The following is a 14,084-nucleotide window of genomic DNA, read 5'->3' as shown; positions in this document are numbered from 1 at the left end:
AAAAGAAAGTCAGCAGATGAAAGAGTTGAAAAAATGTGGATGTTTAATTATAGGCAGAGTGATGAATATTATTCAGTATGTACTGGTCACTTAAACCAGCCAATGGCAGGTCATTAGTCCTGTAAATGCCTATTCCCTTCTCAAAAATTTGTTTTCTCTCTGTTGCAAAGAATTTAGTTGTAATGAAGTTTGCAATTTCAGGTGAACAGTGAACATTCATAAATGTTTTTTTTTTTTTTAAATATATTTTTCTTTAAAATAAATTTATATCATTTACACTTATATTTTTTAAAGCGTCAACTAAACTAGAATGCAAACGAAAATTGATTATTTTTAAAGTTATTTGTTCTAGGTGTCATAAGAGCATATCGATAGGTTGAATTACGGAAAAAAGAGTATAAATAACTCTCAAGCACCTGTCTCAGGGCTGTTTTCCAACAATAAATCAAGTTTATTAGCGAAATTGGAATTTAACATTGCCAGAGTGGATTTAATTAATTACTCATCCAAGGTGATTCTAAAGCGAAATGATTTGTTTATCATTATTAATGCGCCCTTAATCCAAACCAGCCTACCTTTTGGCGAAAACGAAGCGTTTAAATTGAAATTAGGGGTGAGTTATACTCCACAGAACTCGTGGGTGTGTTTTGACAAAATGCCGCGGAATGGGGAGAATGCGACCATTTTAAAACGTTAAAAGATTTTGCACCATGTTAACTGATACACCTTTTCCTGGTTTTATTGTCTGTGACTGGTTTGTAGTAAATATGTCTGCATTTTTAATTTTCTTTATTTCAATACATTTTCCGCTTTTTTGTATGCTTCAGCACATATATTGTGGAAAAAAAATTAAATTTCATTAGCAAAACACGTTAGTTTAAAGTCTTTTACAATTTTGCAGAGATTATTAATCTACATGTTGAATAAAACCAGTTGTAATACGTTACCTTGAAAACATTCACAAGTTATTTCCATATAATGTATTTTTTATTTTTACCTTTTGAGTTTTTACTCTTATGTACTATTATTCTTTATAAGAAAGAGTGGTCTAACCATAACGCACAATGTTAATTGTAAATAGAATAAAAAGTTTTCAGAAAATTACCTTAATTTTTTTTATTATGATAGAAAAATCTATAACAATTATATGTAAAACAGACTATTGGCCAAATGCTCGCCACGGCTTCGGTGGCATACCTCTATCCGATAGTCTATATTTTCATGACGCTGAGGCAAAATTGAGGTTCAATGTCATTAATGTGCCAAATATCTCAATCTTTAGCTTTGGAATTGTTCTTGGCTTATTGAGAAAAAAATGAGAAAACTTTCCGAAAACTTTTTGTTTTGTTTACAATTAAAATCGCGCATTATTGTTGGACCACTTTTTATTAGACAAATACGTAAAAAAAAAATTTTTTTCAATTTGCACTTGGTAACATTTGCAATAAAGTACTTTTTTAGGTCAGTTTTCTCAAATAAAGGAATAGGTATATGTCTTACTCTATTAAACTTTGATGTAAAGTAGATTGTTCTTAAGCTATGCATATTTACTACATTTTTTAAATTGTGGAATAAGTGCAAAAGTGTTTTTTTCGGTATTTCCATTTAAATAATGGATTAAAGGTAATTCTTAAATATTTGATGGAGTTTGTCTTTTCTTTTCTAAACACACATACATAATTCTTGTATACTTCTATGCGCAGATTCATATTAAGTTTTTTGGCAAATTGTTCTTGTTTTGTAGTACGAAAAGCTATAAATTTTGTTTTGTCAGTAATAAGTGTCGAAGAGTTTCTATCTAACCAACCTCTAATTCATTTTTACGTACTTTTGGTATTAATGAATGCTTCTGACCATATTTTTAGTGCAAGTATAAGTACAGTGTCGTCTGTGAGACATGTCTAGTGGTAGTTTTTTTTCCATATTGCATAATTCATTAACGTATGTGTTCGATAGAATAGGTCCGAAGACACTTTCTTGAGGCACTCCATTGGTAATAGGGAGAGGGTCACTCATCATAATATTGTGACATGTGGTTGTTTAGACTTTCTCTGTTTGTTCAAAGCAGAGTATTTTTCACGGTTACTTGTAATAATGTAAGAGACTTTTGTTGCGCTTGTTATAATAAATCTTACTGAAAAGTTTACTGCTATCCGGAATCGTATTTTTTTTCTTGGGCGAACAGCCAATACGAACACGAACTAACTATCAAGTAATTTCTCTGTAAGGTAGAAAAGAGACGATAAAACGCTATTTCACTATTTCTTTGCGTGCAGACCTCGCTTTCTTTACATGAAAACATTTTATTTCGACTTTTTACATGTCTATTTTTAGGTGTTTGTTAGATTTGGCTATGCCATATCTTTCTCGGTCTTGTTTTCTGCATCTATCAACATCCGCATCGTAAACCTTTCAAGTCATTTTTTCTCTATCTATTTGCTCTACACATGTTGCTAAAGAGTCGACGAGGTGAGAAGCTGGTGGTTTTGCGACGCTGGCAGAGCTTAAATGGAGCTAGTGGTATAGATGAACGCTGACATAGCTAGCTAGTTGAATGTTGTTTGTTGGGAGCACTTGACTAGTTACTTAGATGTTCGTTTGGTACTGATAATTTAATGTTTTTTTCAGCACTCATCCGTACAATTATTGTTAATAGAAGTGCACTAAGAAATGGAAAATGAGACGGATATGGGAGATTATAAATATGGTTGAGAGTTGGTCCTAACACATGTATTTGACATCCAAACCAACACAGAACTCCTTTTTGGATATTTTAGATAATGTTTATCTCAGCCTTACAATATGAGGCAAGGATCTCGACATTGTGCACCTATCGTTGATAGATTTACCACACGTTTGCCTGAAATGTGGTATTTCTTCAGCATTTAAATGACTTTCAACCTTTTGAAAAAAAAATATTTCAGTGCTGCAGAACAGCGTATATATGATATTTTAAAATACATATTACAATTTTTAACCAGCTTAGTCCAAAAACTTTTCCGTAGGACACATTTTTTTTATGACAGATTTATTATACATTAGTTTATTTATATAATACAAATGTATTTATTAACAGGCACTATAAAGTATTTAGAAGATATTTCTTCAGTTTTTTTTTCATTAGATGATATTTCATGTTATTGATAGTTTGTGGGTCATTAAAAAACCTTGAAATAACGCAATTTAATGTTCGTTTTCTGAAGTAATTTGTAATTCGGGGAACGACGAGGGAGCCCTTAGTTTTCAATCGCGTGTTGTAAGTGTGAAAAATTCTTTTTTTATATTCCGGATCAACAAAGTGATCTCCAATCAATGTTTAGTCACAAAGTTGTTTTACCGGCAGGACATTACAGAATTTAAAATATCCCCCTTGCCCATATGTTTTGCCTCATAGATTATGCTCTGGTACAATCCCCTTAAACAGTCTCACCTGACTATTTTACCCGGATAAGACTGGAAGATGAGACCCCAGACACGAACTCCGTAAGATATAATCAATTCAATGAGCGAAGTATATATATATATCTCAACGTTTAAAAAGGCAGTATGCTTTTGATTTCACAAATTACTTTAAGCCAGTACCTCGATCTGTCACAGATTCCATCAATATTAACACCCTTACTAAGTTGAGAATCAATAATTCATTATTCATAAATATTTATGATTATTAACAACATCTATAAAAGGACAATTACATGTATCTGATTCTTTATTTGAATTTGAATGAAAGAAAAAAAATATACGAGCTTGTATTTATATTTCAAATTAACATTAGGCAATATATATGGTGAGGATACGTGGACCATTTGAGTTTTTTAAAAATAATTTACTAATCCATAGCCATGCGCCCATTTAATCAGATTTGAAAAATCTTCTTGAAGCATTTTTCGCGCAGTTTTAACATGTGAATGGCTTATTACAACGGCAGTATCGTCTGCAAATTGGAAGCAATTCGAAAATTTTACACATTTTTTTATTGAATTACAAAATATTAAGTAATAAATCGGTTCGAAGACTGATTCTTGTTTTTCCAATTTCATATTTGTCTTCCATACATAAGAGTCGGCACCAGAACTCCGCAACAAACATTTATTTGGCAATACGAGCGTTTTTGTATATAAACTTAAAAACAAATGGTACTTTGGTCTCTAGAGAAGCCCTTAAGCTCTCAAACCAAAAAATTGAAACTCTTTGGTTCTAGTTTGGTTTTTAGTTTAACGACAAAGTGTAACGGATGGTTATGGTTGGCGCTCGCAATTCTCAACCAAAATACCTAAGATGCTTTGTGTTGCTGTAATTTGTAGCTAACTTTGTGGTCAATAATCAATGAATAATTTTTCTTCGTATGGGTGACTCCACTAGGTTTATACTCTAAGACTTTTACGGACTTATTGCAAAGAAAAATCTTCCATTTAACCGAAACAGACAGTGTATTTTTTATTTTTCATCATCATTATCATTCCCTTTTCCACGCCTTATAGTGCATTGGGCACTTAATTAATATTCCAACCGCAGCGTATCTTGATTTTTTTTTTTATCATGAATATAAACTTATCAGTCTTACGCTTCACGTGCCAGTCCAGGAACTATTAAATATATGCTTTAGTAAAAACACCTTTTAAAATTAAATTTTCATGTCAACCATGTCGGAAATCGAACCCGAGACCTCTTGCATGGTAAGCAAACGCGCTGACTACTACACCACGGGGCCGATGAAACATTTTAATGTTAGTAAAAAAAAAAACTATTTTTTAATTTACAGTGGTTTTAAGTGGGCAGATAGAAATTGTACATATAGATGTACAACTAATGAAGTAACATATAATATAGATTTTTACAACAATTGTATTGAAAACTGAACTTCATTATTTTATTTTTAAAATATGATAATTTGAAAAAGGTAGTTTGAGAATTCTTACACCTATAAATGATTTGCTTTTCGTGTTGGAACACAGTGTTAATTAAATATATTAAAAGTTACACGTTTTAATTTGGCTAACCTTTTAGTTTTTTTAGACTTCGGTAGTAAACAGTATTTTTTAAGAGGTTTATCATCTCGTCTTTTGCGTCAAAATTTTCTACTAAAATTAAAGCATGATCCTTATTAACGAAGTCAAAATTTTAATTCGGAGCATTTACTTGCTAATGGCGTCAACTTATTTGACTTAATTATGTATTTCAATTTTAACCGCTGAATGTAAATAAATTAAATTTTAATAAAACCAAGTATTAAAACGACTGAGCACGAATTGAAATCATCAACGACAAAGCAGTGGCAAAAATCTAATTGCTTTAAATGTTTAATATAAATTTCTATAAGTTTTAAGGATAAAGAAATGGGTTAATACAACTTACCGCGTTAATTTCACTCTTTAATTTTAATTAGTAGTCACCTTTGAATAAAGATGTTTGAATGTATTTTCTTGGTTCTTGAACATTTAAGTTTGTAAGTGAAATTCTTGATGGAAGTTCATTGTAATTTATTATATAAATAAAACACGAGTGATACTTTAATCCACAAATTTGGAATATCCAGTGACCGGTTTTATCGCTTTCCACACTCACGAAGGATGATACACCAAAAATAAAATAAAATACTTAAACTCATTAAAATAGCATTATATCCATTCATTAGTTAACCCATAGAAAATTTGTTGATAATGATCCTTAAGATAAAAATAACTTTATTTAATTTACTTACATATAACTTTGAATTATGTATCCTTACCTCTGTTCTGTATAAATACATTTAACTTTTTAATAAAGATACCAGTCTCGAAGATGTCGCGAAAGCGATGAAACCGGTCACTGGATATTCCAAATTTGTGGATTAAAGTATCACTCGTGTTTTATTTATATAATTGGTTCTTGAAATTTAACACAATGTGTTCGAATGGATGAAGAATACAGTTCTTAGTTTGAAATATAACTAGAACCCTCGATTTCTTTTTTCGACTCAATGGTTACTTTCATCTAAATATCCTGAAACAGAAAACGAGTAGAGATAAATCTGTGTAGTAGTTAGTGCGTTCGCCTACCATGCATGAGGTTGTAAGTCCAAATCTTGGCTGGGTGGATGTGAAATATTGATTTTAAAGGCGATTCAACACAGCAATATTTAGTCGTTCCTGGACTAGCACCCGAAGCGTAAGAGTGATCAACTAACGTTTCATGTAACTAAAATAATTGAGATACGCTGTGATTGATGAACCAACGCTGTGCCTTGTGCTGCATTGGGTATGGATAGGCAACTGATAATAATTTAATTTTTATTTTTACACCCCTTCTTTAATGGACTCTTGGCTTCGTAGAGTTAAGGATACGCTTTATTTTTGTTTTTGTTTTATGTATTTTTGTACGAATCTTCTTCTTCTAGTGACTTGCTGGGTCATCCCGACGTTGGCAATCATTACAACAAAAGCATATGTATCTGTCCAGCGCGTTTTTTATATTTCGCAGCAATGACAACTGCTTATAGTTTATAGTTTTGGTTTTGAGGCGCCAAAAACTCGCCTTTACCCTCTCGTTATCAGCTATGATCACACCGTTATGCGTGTAATCCCATTGCCCAGGGTTCGGGACGTGGACGCTAACAAGTTGGACTAGTCAGTAGTGTTGCCGGTAGAATGCAACTGGGCGTTCGCAGTATTTTATAGAATCACATTCTCCAGCAAGGTGTGACTTACTGCTATCCTACCGACAGTATGAATAAATAAATACAATTTTCATGTTTTTAAACTTTAAAGTCAGATTGCATTTTTTGTCTCTAGTATATTTACTCTAAGTATATCATAAATTTTGTTACTGCAATAATGAAATTTATTATTATTTTACATGAAATATATAAGTATGGTTATTAAGTTCCTAAATCTATATAAATTTGATTATGTTTGAAAACTAAAAACCCTTTATTGGCTCACAATAAAAAATATAAGAAAAAACGTAACACTAAGCAAAAAATGAAATAATCAATGTTAGTAAATAAAAATATTTAACCATTTACCGACTTTTTATGTCTACCGGTTTCAAGAGGTACCCGTCTCTTCGCCAGGACACTCACTACACCAACATGCAAATACTGAAATACACTATCACCTTTACTGTTACTGTAGTATACATAGTATTTACAAAAAATACATCAATTACATGTAGAGCCAAAGGGGATTCATACACCACCATGTCCTGAACGTGCACTAAAATTAGGTTAATAATATTTAGCGATATTTCACAGAATTTGTGGGGAAGGGGTTAGGAAGAGGAGGGGCTAGGTAGTTGAACGTTAATTGATTGGTAATTTTTTAAATCAAAAAGTGGGCTATATTGAAAATATATTTGATTACTTACTGGCGGAATATTAATTTTTAAACTTTTTTCTAATAAAAAGCACCTCAGTTAAGGTAAAAGTGTATTTTAATATTTGCATGTTGATCTAGTGAGTATCCTGATGAAGATACAAGTACGTCTCGAAACCGATAGGCATAAAAAGTCCGGAAGTGGTTAAATACTCATACCTATAACACCAATTTAAATGATTGACCACAGAGTTAATGCTTTGAACATAAAAAAAAAATATTCAGTTGATGTTTTGCTACCCTTGACTTTTATATCACTATTGTAGATAAACTAGAATAGATCCATCGAGAAATCCCCTTTCTTAACAACTTTTGTTGTTATTCGAAATTGAGTCGGCAGGGGCGTTTTTATATATCTGCTTTAAACGTGTTCCACTTTATTTGACATAAACAAAAACGTGGAATGAAAAGACAAAATGAATCCGCCCTTTTTCATATGTCAATGTCAGTAAAAAGAGGTCTAGGAAATAGTTTGGAAGCTAAAATAGATGTAATACAGTTGTTTTAAATTGTATAACAATAGATACCTAGTTTTGTACATATAATAAATAAACAATATATTCCCATTTAAACTTATTCTCATAATCAGTAGTACCTAACCGAAAAAAGATTTTATTTGAACATATTAATTTCACTTCAAAATTTGGCGTTTTTAAATGTTAATCGATAAAAATTCATTAAAAAGTGTTAAATAAAATACAGAATAAAATAAAAGGCATAAGCTAAACGTGACGACTAACACTTATCGGTCGAAAGCCGAAACAAACCAGAGGTCACTGGTGGTCACAGGTCACGCGGCCGAGTCATGAGTTATAAGATGCACCCGAGTACAGCCTACGATTTCTGCTCAACTGAAGTTTCGGTCAATTTTTTTCCGAAACCGAAATCGCGGTCGAAACTCATTTTAAATAGGCGCGAAGGTTTTCACGATCACTGTGATCAATATGTTTCTTTTTTGGGTGATATGTGTGTGTTGGATTTGTTCCGATGTTTCGTCTACCATTCGGAGCCATCTTCAGGATAAACTGAGTGTTTTGTAAAAAAAAAAGTGTGTGTTTAAATACTAGTAATTTGTGACTTGCGCATTCTGACAAATCTGCAATAGCGGAACACTTTATGCTTTTCGCATTTAAACCGAAAATTTTGCATAAACCCAGTAATTACAATACACGAATAATAAAAGAGGCAATTGAAATATACAAAATATGAATGGTGATATTATTTCATATGCTGATGATACCGTTCTCATTATAAGGGGATCTTCATGGGACGAAGTAAATTTAAAATCACATATATGTAGATATTAATAAATTAAAAGAATAGTTTGATGACAATATTTTGTCTCTGAATACTAAAAAAACATATTACATCACTTTTACATTGTAAACACAAATTAAACCTCCTTTAAATATCTGTATCCACACAACAAAATGCAATGAAGGATATCAGTTTCATGATGATAATATTAAAGTAATTACTAGTACTTAAACACACACTTTTTTTCTACAAAATACTCAGTTTACCCTGATGATGGCTTCTGCAATGGTAGCCGAAACGTTGAAACAAATTCAACAAATACGGTATCACCCAAAAAAGAAATATATTGAAACTCGTTTTATTGGCCGAAACTAGCCGAAATCGAAATATCGGTCGGTCGCTAATAATCAGCAAATTTCGCGTTGCCTTCGACAATGAGAAAGTTTAGTGCTTCAAGAAATTTGATCTTAAACTTCCCGTTTCCTTATACGCGGTGAAAATTTCGGCATTTAATTGTACGGCGAAGTTTTTCAAAAATTTATTTAAAAAAAAAGTATAAATGGTTTTAATTAAATTGACTATTATTGAAGGCTTTGCAAGTCTAATTACCATTTTTTGATAATTAAAAAATAAATTTTGTATTATAAGAAGAAAAAAAGTTGGGCACACAGGCTTGAGAAAAATCACATTTGAAATTCGTGTTCTTACCGGCAAGCGTCAGGTGACAAGCGTCTACACCACTACACTACGGGAGTCGCACATATAAATAAGAATTTAAAATATTCCCATCTGGAAAAAAGGCGTACTATGTACCAAAAATAATTGTTTTTTCTGTGTCTTGAATCTATAAGGGCCAATGTCGTAAATGGTAATATTACAGGATGGTAGTTATTAAGCCATTTTGTGGTGTCATAATTAAAAAAAAAATGTTTTTGATATCAAATATTAAAAAAAAACATTACAACTCATGTATATGTGTATAAAACAGTTAAATATCTAAATTTTTCAATTGACATCGACCCTCTACAAAATGGTGACAAGAAAAATATGAAACCTGACATTGGCCCTTCTAGACCCAAGCCACAGATATATTGGTTCATTTCACAATTACCATCTAAATACGAACGACACGGCTAAATATGGGAAGATTGGCGTTCATTATTTAATTTCGAATTTTATTTAAAATTAAATTTTATTTAGCGGCTACTCTCAAATAAAAATCCTACAACAGGAAGTCGAGTGGAGATTAGTTGGCCTTATTGTATCCTAGTTATTGCGTTTAACCGACATTAAATATAAGATACAAATATAAGTTGTCTCCGTTTTTTTTCCAAATGAAGAGGAAACAAAAAAAAAAACAGAAAAATAAATACAAAAATTGTAAAAAAATAAATGAGAAATCTGTTTATTTGAAAAAAAACAGACGAAACAATTTAACTTCTTATAAAGTTTTCAATGAGTTAATGAACAAAACACATTCTTGAAGTATTTGAATCCAATTTCAGAATCTGGATATATTTCTTATAATTTTATAATTAACTTTAATGAAATGTTTATGTTCTGAACTAACACAATGAGGAACTTCAGTTCTACGAGAAATTGGACACAAAAAATGTTTTCTTGCGCGTGGTACAAATTAGACCATTAAATTTTTCGAGTAAAATTTCTTAAAAATGTACGTAATAAATAATAATAAATATTTAAATGAAAATGCACTGCTTTGAATGACGTCACTGGTTTATATAAACTATCCAATGATATGAGAGCTTTGAAGGATATTCGGTTTGGTCACCGTAAACAAACCAATCAGAAAAACTGTCAAAGAACAACCTCTGATGTTACACGCGGAGTTATTTCAGAAATACAAAACTTTAAAAAATCGTAGCGCTGATAATACGATATATAAAAAAAAAATGAAAAAAATTGAATTGAAAAAATATTCTACGAACAAATCAAAAAATAAAAAAAAGTCACTGAATTTTCTCACTAAGCATAGTTAAATTAAAATCAGAATTTATTATGGCTATCAATGTACACGACCGTTGAATAAAATCATATTCCTAGTTTTATTAATTAGTAAATTGCAAGAAGTGATTGGGATTTTTTTCACGTAATAAGGTAGAAGTATCTTAATAGACTAGTGGTAAAACCATGCTGAGTCCCTGGTTTTATGAGATAAGTCCAATATCTTGGCTCGATTCCAAGTTCGGGATATTTTATCGAATCCCGTTGAAGCGATTTTACGATTGAAATTTTAAAGCCTCATATTCGCCTTGTCTATGCCAAATCTGACTCAACCAAATCTTAACTGCGTCATTATACAAATCGATAAGATTTTTTTCTAAATGATTCCCCAAGATAACAATACAAACTGATGCTTATGTGGATACAAAACAGATCAAACGATCTTTTTCTGGATTACCAAACGTTTGATGTACGAATCCACGTGGAAAAAAGAGCTTCGATTCGTAAGATTTCTGAAAACACGAGATAAACAAAAACTTTGGCCTAAGTGGTCCAAAATAAATAAACACACATCTAGTATAAGTACGAGTATTAAAAACACAAGAAAACTTTTTTTTAAAAAGAACTGATTTTGGTACTTACACTTTGTGTTTTGTAATTGAGTATAGTTTTTAAATAACACGCAATCGTTTGAAGCGTATTATTTCAGGAGAGGGTTTTTGTGATTCGCGTCAAATCGCAAATGCATTTTACAATTAAACCAAAAGGTTATTTTTTTGCGAGTTTAAAATTGTATTTCATATTTCATTAGCAACCAATGTAACTGATTGGAATAAATTAATTAATTAATCAATTAATATCGGGTTTTTCAAAACACGTTATTTTATTGTGAAAGACTTTTTCAGAAAATCGATGGGTCTCAATTCTGCTTATATATTAATAAAAAATAATATCTAGAAACACTGTACAATGGAAACAGTACTGGTAGCTTTGAAAATATTATAGAAAAAGAAATAGATGTGGACACTGATGATTTGGGAGACCCAATCATCAGAGAAGAATTTGATTACGCACTGAAAATACTTAAAGAAGGAAAATCACCTGGCATTGACGAAATACCGGCTGAACTTATAAAATCGGCAGGGACAAGTATTAAAAACGCTTTGTTTAAAATGGTGCATATTATTTATAATACAGGGATAATGCCCGAGGGCTTTGAGAAATGTCTAATCGTTACTCTCCCCAAAAAATCTGGTACGACAAAATGCGAACAGCATCGAACACTTACTTTAATATCCCATGCCTCTAAAATATTGACAAGTATTATTTTGCAGAAAATCGAACCGAAAGTTGAGGTTACTCTTACTCAAGACCAATTTGGATTAAGAAAAAGAATGGGAACTTGGAAGGCCATACTGTCTTTGCGAATAATATTGGAGAAAAGACTGAAAACAAATCAAAATACGTATAATGCTTTTGTCGATATTGAAAAAGCTTTTGATAAAGTTGAATGGAGAACCCTTTTTGAAATGTTTAAAAGGGCAGGAGTGAAATACAGAGACAGGAGAATTATATCTGCACTATATAAAAAGGAAACTGCTGTTATTACATAAGGAAATGATATAAATGAAGCCAAAATGAGACAAGGAGTCAAACAGGGATGCTCGCTGTCTCCAGTATTATTTAATAGATATATACAGTGCGCAATTGATGAAATCAGGGAAAAAATAAGTCATAGAGAGGGTGTTAAAATACATGGAAAAAAGATAGCCTTGATAAGGTTTGCCGATGACATCGCCCTGATTTCTAAATGTGAAGAAGAACTCACTAAGGCTCTGACCTCCATGGAAAATGTATTAAATAACAAATATAATATGAAAATAAACAGGAGCAAAACCAAAGTAATGGCTGTGGCCCGCAATGAGCAACAAATAAAAAGAGTAATGTTAGGAGCAACTCTGAGAAACGCGAAAAAGTTTGTGTACCTTGAAAGCAGGATCACCTGGGATGGGAGAACAAAAAGAGAAGTCAACTGCCGCATACACCAAGCGAGGCTTGCGTTTAACAAAAAATCTAAGATTTTTGAGACAAATAATATCAAACCGCAAGCAACTTGCCAAGACATATGTATGGAGCATATTGATGTACGGTTGTAAGACATGGTGCCTTACCGAAAGAGATAAAAAAAGACTAGAGGCCTTTGAGATGTGGTGCTACAGAAAAATATTAGGAATTTGCTGCAGAGACCACATCACTTATGACGAGGTTCTCAATAAAATCGAAGAAGGTAAGCACCCTATCAAAACCATCTCAGAACGGTGAGCCCGATGGATTGGCCACATTATACGCCATGAGGGTCTCTTGCACGACATCATAGAGGGAATAGCTGAGGGGACAAATTATAGAGGGCGCCTCCGACGGGAATATTTAGAGCAAGTGTGCGAAGACTTTAACTGCGCCTTTTATATGGAGCTGAAGAGAGCTGCAGAAAATAGAGACCAATAGAGGACAAGATGCAAGACTTTGCTGCAAACCAATCCCCAGGATTGAGACTGCAAAGAAGAAGATTAATAAAAAAAAACGCCATGAGAGGCAAATATAGTGTTTTCAAAAACGATCCTCAATTGAACGTTGTAATGCAGAAATCAGCCAGTCCACAATTTTGAAAATATGAGATATTGTTGTTATTGGGTAGAGTCAGGTCAATTATAATATGTTCTGCTAAAAAAAACAAGACCGTTTTCATACAAAAAAGTAATAATCACATTCTGAAAATAGTGTCCATTACAAAAACGGCACTTTTTAATTTGCAGAAAACATCCACAGCACTAGAAAAATCTTATGGTACTTTAAAAATCATTAAAACCGGTCAAATATATAATAAGATTTGTTTGTAATATTTAAAAAAATAACGTATTCATTGTTTATCATTGGTCAAAGTCAATAACACTCTAACTGTTGGGTAGATTTGATAGTTTTATCTTTTTTACAAAGGTGCTACTTTTTCAGTTTTGGTGTGGTATTTCATTGGGATTTTTTCTTTTTTGTCTTAATATTCACAACAAATGTTAAATTTTATTTGTTTATAAAACAAATCAAGCAACAAAAAAAACAAATAAAAGCAAAAGAAATAATCTTGCTTACACCTAAATGAAATAAGTAAAACAGTAACATATTTGTTAGAAGTTTTTGAACAAAATTGTTCATTCCGATATGAGCAGTCCATATCGATTGATTTCTTTGATTAGACAAATTGTTGTTTTAAAATTGCAAAAAAAAAATACAACTATAAGTTTTTGTTCCTTTAAATATGTTTATTTTCTTATAATATCAAAATTTTTAATTGGTCAACTATATTATGAAAATCCCCCTCCTCCACTTCTCCACTCCTCCACTACAATCTATTTCCACATCCCTTAACCTTCTTCCGAGCTCTTTTTTTTCTTCTCATGTCTTATTATTTTTCTCTTTACTGTGTAATATGTTCTCTCATTATATTTGTGAAAAACT

Source organism: Micrasema longulum, unplaced genomic scaffold (genome assembly GCF_059751315.1).
Source record: "Micrasema longulum isolate JH-2025_06_02 unplaced genomic scaffold, ASM5975131v1 h1tg000362l, whole genome shotgun sequence".
In the NCBI taxonomy this organism is placed as follows: domain Eukaryota; kingdom Metazoa; phylum Arthropoda; class Insecta; order Trichoptera; family Brachycentridae; genus Micrasema; species Micrasema longulum.
The sequence above is the reverse complement of the archived record's forward strand: the minus strand, read 5'-3'. Positions refer to the sequence as shown.